At 45.0% G+C, this 12,734-nt stretch overlaps 1 non-coding gene across 1 annotated transcript; it reads left to right on the top strand.

Moving 5' to 3' along the window:
* Positions 1 to 1,306: 1,306 nt before the first annotated feature.
* TRNAM-CAU lies at positions 1,307 to 1,379 on the top strand. Its single transcript has one exon. It is a non-coding gene; the product is annotated as a tRNA-Met (tRNA).
* Positions 1,380 to 12,734: the final 11,355 nt, after the last annotated feature.

Below are 12,734 nucleotides of genomic sequence, written 5' to 3'. Positions count from 1 at the left end.
TATCTTATCTCTCCAAGAATATTAATATTAATTAAATACTTCTTCCTTACCCCCAGATAGTCTTTGTTTCTTCCAAGTTCCTTTAAAATACAGGTTGTTCAAGTCTTTGTGTTTTATTTCATATGATCTCCTCCAATGTCTGTTGATCTTTGACTTTCTGCTCATGTGTGTGCGTGACGTACTGAACAGCTGATTGCTAGCACTCTGTGCTCACGGGTGGTCTTCCTCGTAGGGTGATCTTGCTGCCCTATTTTCTTGGACGAGATTCCTGATGTTAGCACCCTTCGTTCTTTCCTCCCTCTCTTGAGCTGGTCATATTTCACAGAGAACGAACTTTTAAGCAGAAGTCCAGTCCTGACTTCTAGCATTTGGGGAGCCAACTAGGGGAACAGACTAGAGAAGCTCTACCTTGGTATGTGGGTCCTTTCTCAGTGTGGCCCACCTTCAGTGGGCTTGGTCTTTCTAGTCCCGAGACCTTCTGTTTTACTCTTTAGAGAATATACTTCCAGTCTTCTCCCATGAGGGCAGGAGAATCTGCCTGGTGCTTGGTTTGGGGGAGGCCACCCGAGGGCCTCACTATTTTTTCAACAAACTAACTAGATCAATTTTCTGTGTTTAGCTCCCCCTTTACCTCCACTTTCAGACATATCTGGTGCTACCAGCTCTTGAGTTTCTGGAAGTTTCTACAAAGTAAGACAGGGTTTCCATGACATTGTTTTCCACCTTCCAAGTTTATTGCTGTTGTCCCCTCTCTTTCTCCCTTTGCCTTTTGCATTTATGTCTCTCAAAATCCTTTTATTGTTATTTCATGAGGCTTCAGGAAGGAGTGGCCACAGGAAGGTACGCCCATTGCTCTATTTTCACTCAGAAGTCATGTTCAATAATTTTTCAACTCAACTGTCTACACCTTGACTCTGGTTTTTCTAGAATGGATAAGCTTCCAATATCCAAGGAAGAAGTGATAGTTGTGCCAAAGTTGACAAGCATTTAATTTTTGTTAATATTTATATGTTTATACACCTACTTTTTTAGAGGAGCCTAAAACGTTTTGGTTCTTTTGCTTATGGGCTACGATTAACATAATGAGGTCTTTTTGTTTTTCCAAAGTATGCGTATCATTTGCTGAGTTATCTTCCAGGTTACTTAGCAATCTACTGCTGTGGGAGGAGATGTGGGAAAAGAACGTTTCTGATGCTATTCCAAATCCACTCAATCATTGGACTGAACTACGAAGGCAAGCCCTTTCTCTTTAAGGAGCTTACCATTTAAGGAGGCATTATTATTCATGCAGAAGCCCAGCCCTGCAGCCCTCTTAGCGCAGTGGGCAGCGCGTCAGTCTCATAATCTGAAGGTCCTGAGTTCAAGCCTCAGAGAGGGCACAGCTATTTTGCTGTGCTATAAAAGGGTATTTGAAGGAAATAATAAAAACTTTCAGCAAAGGTGCTTAGAGGCCCTGCGTGGCCAGGCAGATACAGGGATGCCCCCCCCAAGGCATCTGTGGGTAAATGCCTAAGCCCACACGCAGATCATTTAACCTCATTCAAAACAAAAGGATGCAAGCCACAGCCAAAAGGACATTGTCTGCTCTCCCAAGAGCAAAGAACAACAAACAAACCAACAAAAAGTGGGAGTTTTGAACTTAAGAAAACAGCTCCAAATCTCAGGTCTGTGACTTCTTACCAGTGACCTGGGACAGTTTCTGTAAATGGGAATAACACCTAGCTGGCAAGGTGGGTTGAACACGCTAAATGAGACTGTTACATTCCAGTAAATGTAAGATACTTACCCCAGATTTTGGCAAGTAGTGAGGGGCCCAATAACTGCTGTTCTCAGTGTAAGAAGAGGGAGGCAGAGAAGGGCACGGGAGGATTTTTCCTTTAGAAAAGTGTTACTTGCATTGCCCGGAGATGACAGGGTGTGGCATCATTGTCCAGGAGCTGCACGTCTCTTCGAAAAGAGACTATTACGCAGACACCTCGGGATCCCAGCAAAGCACCTGCTTGCTAATACAGACACACCGGCATCAGAAAGTGTCACACATGAACCCTCGCCGGGCGGTGTGCGGAGAATCCCTCCACCCCACAGTATTTTCAACACCAGAACCAAGAAGGCAATGTCAGGGTGAAATAAATGAAACATTAAGGACTCTGAGTGGGGCATTTCTCTAAGCAGATGGCTCCAAACCTCCCACTTCACTTTTCTCCTCAAGGTCTCTTAGGGTGCGATTTCTGGTAATGTCCCTACGCATGCCTCAACCCTCTTCTTGACTCGTCCTACGTTTCTTTCCGTCTGTCCGCTCCACCCCCTCATCTCCTCCTGAACACATTCCAAAGGAACACTTTTCCATATTTAACACACATACTTACAAAGAATGGCCACTTTGGGTCTGATAATAGGAAAATGCATGTGATGGATAATCTTGATATATATCCTTCAAGGAGATAAATGTAGTGAGATAGCTACCTCTTTTTTTTTTTTTTAAATAAAGTTTTGCCATCATGGTGATGTGTATTCTCTTTCCCCCTCTTTATTTTTTCTTTTGTGGCCATATCATCATTAATATGGTATTTATCATCATTAATATATTTATCATCAATAAATATCATCATTTCTGTCTGCAGAGTTCACCCAAGTTCAAATTTGACCACTTTCCTCTGACCTCACTATAAGTTTTCTTAGTTGTTGCTATAATTTTATTAGCTATTCTAGAGTTTAGAAGCAAATGGTGCTCTAAGAATGATTTCTGATGATAGAACTTGCAAGGTACAATCACCCTTATCTTTGAGATTAGGGTGGTGTATGTTCCATTGGAAGACACACGACGGAATATTATTCAGCCATGACAAAGAAGGAAATGTTGCCATTTGCCACAACATGGATGGACCTTGAGGGCATGTTGCTAAGTAAGATAAGTCAGACAGAGAAAGACAAATACTGCAGACAAATTCCACTTACGTGTGGAATTTTAAAAAGGTAAACTTGGTAAAAACAAAGAGCAGAATGGTGGTTGGTAGGGGGTGGGGCTGGGGGAATCCAGGGGATGTCATTTAAGGGTACAAACTTGCAATTAATAGATAAATAATTACTGGAGATCTAACGTGTGGCATGGAGATTACAGTCGTCAATTACTGTATTATAAACTTCAAAGTTGGTAAGACTCTAGACCTTAATTGTTCTTACCACAAAACAAATAATTATGTGACGTATAGAGGTATAGTTAATGCTACGGTGGTAATCACACTGCAATATACAAATGTATGAAGTCAACACATTGTACACCTTAAATTTACACAATGTTATATGTACTTTATGTCCCAATAATAATAATAAGTTTAGGAGAAAGAAATGCTGGGCACGTGGGTTTTAGCTCCAGTCCGCCGGTATCAGGAATGGTCAGTGATCTCATTGATCGGATGGAGCAGATTTTCTTTCCAACCGAGGTGGCCCAAGCTGAGTACCACTGAAGAACTACTCCAGCTGGTAGCATTAAAGCAATCCATAATCAGAGACGTTCTACGAGAATGTCATAAGGAAAACGGCAGGGTTGTGACCTAACCACATATGGTTAGAAACGTCCAGGCAGTGTGAGCTGTGTCTGAGTTCCCACGGTCACATTAATGCTTTGCAGCAAATCAGGGTTCCCATTTCCAAAGTCTGGGCCATTTTTGCCCGGAATGTCATCCTTTCAGGTGTGGAATCCTTGTACTATTTGCGGATGGAGTGACATTTTAGAATTTGAAAGCTTCTGACACCTTTTAGGGTCAAGCAGACACTCCTGGCTGATGCACGTAGCAGAAGACTGAAGGAAAGTTGTCCTTGTGCCTGAGCACACAACCCAGAGACAATTCCCGGCCACCAAAGGCCTAATGAGTGTGACCCAGCTCTCCTCGTGTTGAAAAGAAAGAAAGAAGAAGAAAGAAAGAAAGAAAGAAAGAAAGAAACAAACAAACAAACAAACAAACAAACAAACATAACCTGGGCCAGTTAATAACGCAGTCCACTGGTTTGTGCCTGAGACCTTGAATCTGAGAGGAGTGGTGCTTTCTAAAAGCTGATCTGTGCCTGATGGAAATGCTTAACCTTTCCGCCATCTGTCTTTTAAGGCTCTGTTACCTTGGAGCCACCTCTTTATACACCCCAGCAGCAACACCCTAAATTAGTCTCCATTCACAAATTACCTCTGAAGAGGCCTCCCCCTCCCGGAGAAAACTTAAAAGCCTATTTAAGTGGAGTTGAGCCTGCTGCGGAGAAGTTGGCTTGGGAGAATGGCCCTAATTAAGTGACGATAATGTTTAGGATCTTGCAGGTATAACAAAGGTTCCTTTCTCTGTCTCAGGTGGGGACACGTTAACACATTGCCTCTGTCTGGCAAGGGAGGTAGGCAAGGGAGGAATGCAGCCATTGTGGGGGGTGTGAGAATGGGAATTGGAGTGCTGCCTGGTGGGAGGGGGGCTGCCTTCTGAGGTCTGGAGGAGAGGTTGGTGCTGGGAGGGAGAGCGTTTAATATTAATATTCATCAGAGATGGGCCCCCGGGCATTTCAGCCTAAGATGTCTTAGAACAGGTGAGAGACCAAGTCCTTTGTTAAATGGTTTCTTGTCTGTGGAAGGAAGGGCGGGAGGGGGTGGTGGGCAGAAAGGAAAGAAAAATACAAAGAACTGCCTTTGGGATGGTTTATTTTAACAAGTCTCACACTGTCCACTTGGCTGGAGATGTGAGGGCGGTGAAGCTCTTCGAGGAGCCTCTGGCCCGGGTCTCACAGCGGTGGCAAGACGGCAAGTGACCAGCCTTTCCTCTTGCCAGCTGTGGGGTCTCTCGAGCGTCACTTAACAATCCACCCTACATGTCGGAAGGGGAGCAGCCCAGCCTGCCAACTTCTAGCCCATGTGCATGGATGGGGGCCGCGCTGCCCACCCTGTTGGCCCTGAGGTGTGAGTGCCCGGCCCTCATCTGTCTGCTCGAGTGTACTTGTCTCGTGATTCGAGTTGATCCAAAGGTCGGTATGATGGATGTGTCCTGTGAATCTAATACATAAGTAAATTCATGCCACTTCCTTCAGCTAAAGCAATTGCATCTGTTCGGCCCACAAAGAGGATAATGGAATGCTGGGCTCAGGGCTCAGGGCCAGGGTTCCCAACATGTGGGAAGGAATGGGCCTGTGTTCCTCATTCATCCTGTCTGAACTGGACAAATTCCATCCAAGACGGCTGAGTGCCAGATCAGTCAACTTCTCTCCCCTACCCGCTTTCTCTCTGTCTCTCTGACTCTGTCTCTCCCTCCCTCTTTGCTTGCTCTCTCTGGGGAAGTTTCACTCTAGCTAGGACAAAGGAACCTTGCAGGGCCTACGTGAAAAGACCAGGTTGCTCCTTGCTGCGTTTGGGAGGATTCTCTGTGTTGGTGTTGGGAGTGTCAAGGGCCTTGGGAGGAGAAATGAGGAGAGGAATTTAGACAGAGCGACTTGTCTTAGTGAAGAAAAGCAAGGTTGACCTGGGCTAGGTATTGGATCCAGCACTGTTTGCTAAGAAGTAGGGAAATTCAACCACAGAAGGCCCAGGGTCCAGGTGGAACGTATCAGGGAAAGAACAAGACTTGGGTTCTTTCTTATGCGTCCATTTTTGTTGATTTTTTCTGTTTATAAAAATAACACATATTCATTATAGAAAACTTAGAAAATACAGAAGAGCCTAAAGGGGGGAAAAAAAGAAAAAGGAAAAAAAAAAAGCCTAAAGATGAAATCTAATACATTCATGTACTAAAACTTGAGGACAAATACCACTAGCCTTTTAGAGAATGCTAATTTAATATAGTCTCATAGCCTACTTTTTTCTTTTAAAAATTATTTTGTGGGCTTCTCCCAAAGACATTGCAAAATCTGCAAGAATTTGTTTTTAAATCAGCTGATTCATATTTCATTGTATGGATAAAACATACTTTTTAAAATCACATCCTAATGCTAGCACTTAGGTTTTTAATTTTTTTCTATTATATAAGAAAAGCTCCAGTGACCACCTTTGTGTGTGTGTGTGTGTATAGTGTAGATATATGGAATTATTTTCAATAAGTATGTTCTTAGGAGTAGAATTACCGAATTAATTCTTGATGTTCCTCCAAATCCTGGCAGGCAGAAACTTTCTGGAGAATAGTCTTAGCATTGCATTACACATAGGGGGCGCTCCAACACCTCAGCTTTGCAATAGAGGCAAGTCCTCTCCTGAAGGTCCTCTCTCGAGTCAGAAGAGACAGAGAGGCAGAGAGAGGGAGAGAGGGAGAGAGAGAGAGAGTGTGTGTGTGTGTGTGTGTGTGCGTGCGCGTGTGTGTGTGTGTGTGTGTGTGTTAGGAGGGGAGAAGAGGGTGCAGCTGAACTGTTGTATCCTTGTTTTAGGTGGCCCCTAGAGTTTCTCTGACCTCTGACCTGCCTGGATGCTGGAGCAGATCTCCCTGGCAGTTGTGTTCATCCTCAGGTACATGACCCACCGAGGTAGATTTGCTGAAAAGACCGAGGGTTACTGGGGGCTGGTGAAGGTGGGGAGAGAGGAAACTTTCTTCATTTTCTCAGACACATAGAAAGAAGATCTCATTAGTCCCGTGGAGACTACAAAGGACCCCCGTTCCCCTTCCCTCCCTGGGCTCCTTTGGGTACATTTGGATGAACCCTCACAAGACTTTACTGCAGGCGTGGTGGAGAAAGACCATGTGAGCATCAGGGAGTGGCCAGCCCGTGATGCAGAGAAAGGACAACTGGGGCAGAGCTAGGCTGTATTCACCCAGAACATCCAGGGGCGGGAGGAACCCTCACGTGGGTTCCCTGCTGGAAAGGCCTTGACCATGGTGGGTCAGGTGAGGACGATGCATCAGGCTTCAGCAGACTTCACTCCAAGCTCAGTCAGCGTCCTTCTAATTCATGTTAGGATGTTAAGTTTCTGGGCTCCTGACAGGAATGGGAGCATTTTTGTTACTGGAAAGAAAGAACCTTTGGCAGAAATGAAAAGCTGGCATTTCGTGTGCATGCTTGCGTGCGAGGTGACTCAGCCTCCGGGAATCTGCTTGAAGGGCACTGGTGGGGTGAGGGCAGCCCCTGCACACGGCAGAAGTGGTGAGCTAGGGCCATCTGCCGGAGGCCCAGAAGCCTCGTGTCACGTTCTCACTGGGACCCTGCAAGCCTCTTGCTGTCACGCTCTGCCCCACCTTTGTTGTGGCCATCAGCCAATGAAGCCACCTGTCCTGTAAGGCCACACACCGGCACGTGGTTACCTCCCCTTGGTTACTTGGAACTGGCATGGCAGTTCTCGGACTCTTACTTCAACGTTGGCAGGTCCACAGCCATGCAATCCACGAGCAGGAGCAAGTTGTTTGTTTTTTCCTTCCCCTAATATAGCTCTTGAATTACTGAGAACCATTACTGATAACAGACATGGGCACGTCAACACAGGACTGTCCTCTCCAGGCAACTGTATTATTGTTCACTGTCACGGATTTCATTGCACCCCCTCAAAGTCATATGTTGAAGTCCTGATCCCCCAGCACCTTATTTGGTGACTTTGTTTGGAAATAGGGTCATTCAGATGTGATCAGTTAAGATGAGGTCACACTGGAGTAGAGTGGGCTTCTAATCCAGTATGACTAGTGTCCTTATAAAAAGGGTGCCGTGTGAGATATGGACAGACACACACACACACACACACACACACCACCATGTGAAGACTGGAGTTATGTTGCCGCAAGCCAAGGGAAGCCAGAAGAAAAGACTGGAACGGATCCTTCCCTGGTGCCTTCAGAGGGAGCATGGTCTTGCTGATAACCTTGATCTCGAATTCTAGCCTCCAGAACTGTGAAGCAATACATTTTGGTTGTTTAAGGCACTCAATGTATGGTCTTTTGTTAAGGCAGTCTTAGGACACTAACACACTCACCATCACCTAGGAGCTTGGAAGCCTTCTGACCTCGGAAGAGCTCCTTGTCTTCCTTACGCCTCTGCTTTATACAGAAAGGCCAAGAAGGTCATGCCTATTTTATAGATGGAGAGGGTATCCCACAGAGATAAAATGATTTATTAGAAATTATTCTCTTGTGAAACTTTTTTTTTTAAAAAAAGAAGCTAAGAAAAGTTAACTCTGGCAACATGCTAATTGTCTGCTAACTGCTAACCTCACATCCCTTGCTCCTAACTGCCTTAAGGTTTTGGCCTTCCAGATACCCTGTGCTTGGAGGTGGAGTACAAATGAGGAGCACATCAGGGAGCACTGAAGAGGAATGCAGAGCCCGGTCTCACAAGAATGTTGAAGGACCCCTTCGTGGAAAATCTGCCAATAGAGAAGGGTGTGTGTACTAAAGTATTTATTTTCATGCTATGCAATGCCAAAGAATGTTTTAAATTTAAAAAAAAAAGGGGGGGTTTCACTCTTATTGTGGAACTCCCTGGTTTCCCAAATCCTTGGGCAACTATCTGGATCAGAATCTCATTTTAAGTGCCCAGTCATGAGGGCTTAAACATAGGAGACACTAACAACAAGCTGCGGGGTGTGGGGGGCCCTATAGTCAAGAGATGAGTTTGGAGTTCAGCTCCCTCTCCCTGGAGGAACAACTTCAGGCAAGATGCCTTCAGGCCCCTGTGTCTCATCTCTAAGTGGGAAGACACACCGCAATAAGTTCCAGAAGGTTCCAATGGAATAAGGTACATGGTAGTGCTTTATAAAGGGCAAAATCATGCTGCAGCACAAGCGGTTGGGTCTGAGGCATGGAAAGAGGGCAGTTCAGATTTCGGAGGTGGCTCTGCCCCAGGGAACATCCTGGTGTCGCCTGACGGGGTCATGCAAAGAAGGGGCTGGATGGCGGCTCCTCTGGGGAGCTCTGAGGTGGATTTCTGACTTGCAGAAGCAGACCATGGGAAGGATTAGGGGGGAGCCAAAGCTGAAGTTTTTTTGCAAACATGTTGTGTGTGTGTTCATTTTCTGGGGAGAGACCCCCTGGCTATAAGCATAGGTGACCACTGATCCTTCCTCCCAAAGGCTTCTTCCCTTCTTCTTTAGGAAGGGCACGTGGGGCACCTGGGTGGCTCAATCTGTTAAGCATCTGCCTTCAGCTCAGGTCATGAATCTGGGGTCCTGAGATTGAGCCCTGTGTCCCCTTGGGCTCCCTGCTCAATGGGGAGCCTGCTTCTCCCTCTGCCTGCCACTCCCCCTGCTTGTGCTCTCTCTCTGTCAAATGAATGAATAAAATCTTAAAAAAAAAAAAAAAAGGAAGGGCAGGTGTGTGGTGGTGGGGAGCTCAGGTAGAATGGTAGGGAGGAAAGGAGCTGGGGCAACTTGAAAGATACGCAAATAACAAACCACAAGGCCTATATTCTCAAATCAAATTGAACTGAATCAACCTGAATCAAAATTCCCTTTCCCAGCCTTGCCCACCTTACCGAACACCCCACCATGCCCTCCAGCAGGCTGTTTTGGGGGCGGGAGGAAGGGGAGGTGACCCTAGAGTATGCGGTGCCATTTGCCTCCTAGGGACCCCCCTTACTGGAGCTGGGTGTTCTCTGTACACCCGTAAGAGGCTCTGGTGGCAGAGTGGCAGTGTGAGGGAGTCAGCCTGTTCCCAGCTCCCACCGCCGCCCCAGCCCCATTCCCCCAGGAAGATGTGGGAGAAAGAGCGGGTACACAAAGGGCCCACCCTGCCAAGGTCGGGGTGTTTGTGAGAGCTAGAGGGTGCAGGCTGGAGGTGGAGTGGGCAGGCGGAGGGAGGAGAGGAAGAAAGGTGAGGAGGCTGTGACTCACTCTGAAAGAATTGGGTTGTCTGATTTTATAAATTCTCAGGGGCTGGGAAAGTAAACGCAAATGACCTCAAATTTAGCTAATAGAGAACATTGATTTCCTTTATGCAGCACAGCCAAATGCATTTAGCTTCTACTCAAATGCTGCCAGCAAGTATTTTTCAGTTTTTATAATAAAATCCCTTTTTAGGTCACCTTTAAAATTTCCCTAGCCGTCCCTTTGAGGAGCTGCATTCAGTGATGATGTCTCAATTCAGAAAGGAGGCTGACTGTTAATTATGCTGCCAATATGCATTTCTTCCTTCCTTTTTTGGAGAGAAGAGAGAGAAAAAGACAGCCATTGATTCTTCGCGAGCTGTTTCATTGTCCCGCGTTTATAGCACTACTGTATATATATGATCCCCTCTCTGGCAGTTGGCCTCTAGGCTGACCTGCCCACCACCCATTCAGTCAAGCCCAATGAGCGCATTTAGCAGTTGTGGGAAAGCAGTAGCTTAGTAATAGCAACAGAACGAGCAAGGAGAAAGTGTATTCTGTTTTTGTTAGCTTTCCTGGCTGCACTATATCAAAATTATCATTTCATATGGCTTCTGAGCTCCTTTAATCTGACTTCGGGTGACAGTAAAGAAAGCAAGTGATGCTTTTATTGTCACATGCCTTAATGTGAAAATGTATCTAGAATTTGTGAACTGACCATATCGAGGACTAGAGAACATTCTATTATCTAAACTAGTTATATTGTCGCATTTAGTTTCACAATAGGAAAATTGCAACATCCCTCCTCTGGGTAGGCTGTCTAGGGAACACATCTCAGCAGTTTGAGAAATTCTCCTGCCCTGGTTGTTCCTGGCTTCTTGCTGTTTTTTCACTCTTGCTCCCCTCCACCCTCATCCTAATGAATATTCAGCCTGCATCCTTCAGCCAGGATTTTGAATAGGATGCTTCCTGTTTTCCTATTAGAGATTAACTGTTGTCCTGGGTTAAAGGGATTGTTTGGTAGGACCTTGCAGCTGGGAATTCCTGTTTATTTTTCATTCTGACCCTGGTTCTGGGGATAATATAGATCTCATAGTTTCAAATAAAGCCTTGTATATTCCAATGCTTGTTAGGCCTGACTCTATGTTACAAATATGGATATATTTTATTTTATTTTATTTTATTTTATTTTTTAAAGATTTTATTTATTTATTTGACAGAGATAGAGACAGCCAGCGAGAGAGGGAACACACAGGGGGAGTGGGAGAAGAAGAAGCAGGCTCATAGTAGAGGAGCCTGACGTGGGGCTCGATCCCATAACGCCGGGATCACGCCCTGAGCCAAAGGCAGACGCTTAACCGCTGTGCCACCCAGGCGCCCCAAATATGGATATATTTTAAAACTGCCTACTTCTTCCATCTCACCGTGAGCAATTCAAAGGCAAGGATTAGGTTCTATTAATTTCTCTTTTCTGGTGCCCAAAACAGTGCCCAGAACAGAGCAGAAGCTCAATAAAATTTGTTGAATGGATGAATAGGCATAGTGATTATAAGTTCCAAAAAGAGATGGTCATAATCATCCATCATTGTCCTTAGGCTAGAAAGGGATAAAGAAAGATGAAGATTCATGTGTACCTATTGTGTGTCCCTGCTGGCAAAGTAATGATTACCTAGGCATGTTGTGGCATGACCAACTGGGTCCTGGAATTGGGTTTTAATCTTCTGTCTTTTCCGAGAGTGGATTTTTCCACTTTTCTCTCAAGGGCTCAGTAACTGTTACAGCTTTCCCTCGTTACAGGGGCTGCATGGATCAGGGCTGTGGTTCCTCATTTGTTGTATGCCTCGGAAGTCCGTCACTGAGGGTGGTTTGGGAACTTTTGGTGGTTGTTACTTGGGTAGACTCAAGGTGTTCCGGAAGAATTAGTTCACAGGTCGGTGATGGTTTTGCCACTTTAAGGAGAATTATGAGCAAAAGCGTGTTTGGAAGTGTAATTCTCCCAGAGCTGTTTATAAATATGTCGAGATTTGCCATTTAAAACATGCGGAGTTTTGATCTGTGATTTGGGCTTCTCGGGATTTGCCATGAGGGAATGTCTGGGAATGCTTTCACAATTAAAGGAGAGCCATGGGTTTCTTTCCTCAAGACCTTATGGATGATGTTTTGCATTTACCATCTGGGAGAAGAGATATAAACACCTTGCATTTTCTTCATACTCATGTTTAAAGGCTACAGATGTACTTTACAAATAGGATTTCATGAATCCTTTAAACCAGGCCTGGGAAAGAGTAGATCCGCTTAACATCGACTGAAACTTTTCAATAGCTTCTTCTTGCCCTAGGGATGAAGTCCCCTGCAGCCACTTCTGCCTCCACTCTCCACACCCCTTCTCAGTCACTAACCTTCAGTTGCGATCGAAGCTTCTGATCTCACGCATGCTCTTGCCTTCAGCCTTTTGTGTCATCATTCCTTCCACCAGGAATACTTCTGCACTGAGCTGGGAACACTCGCTATTTGCTTTCTCACAGAGGGAACTGCAGAGAGAAATTAAGAGCCTACAGGGCATACATTTTCAAAGAGTGATCACAACTTTTTAGTTATTTTAGATGTAAATAGGAAATGTCTGAGCTTAGCCCTGTCCTCTTTGTAATAATGCATGTCCTTCTATTTATGTATTTGAATTGATGTCCTGTCAAAAGTTGCTGCCAAAATTGTATTGTAGAGGAGCCAGGAAGTGCTTGTCAGACCTCTTGACTTGCAGTTTGGATGGTTTTGTTTCGTCAGATTACTTTGGCTGTCTAAGGAAAAAGTAAATCACACCTCAATCCTTGACTTCTTCCTCTGGATATTTTCACATATTATTAGCAGTTTGATCATCATTCAAATTCCATTATTAGAAACATCCAAAGATGATCTGACTTTTCTGATTGTATTAGAACATTCTTTTATTTAGTATTATTTAAGATAGTAGTATGAAGAGGCATAGAAGTCCTTGGGTTATA

The sequence above is a fragment of the Ailuropoda melanoleuca genome, chromosome 18 (assembly GCF_002007445.2).
Source record: "Ailuropoda melanoleuca isolate Jingjing chromosome 18, ASM200744v2, whole genome shotgun sequence".
In the NCBI taxonomy this organism is placed as follows: Eukaryota; Metazoa; Chordata; class Mammalia; order Carnivora; family Ursidae; genus Ailuropoda; species Ailuropoda melanoleuca.
The sequence above is the reverse complement of the archived record's forward strand: the minus strand, read 5'-3'. Positions and strand labels throughout refer to the sequence as shown.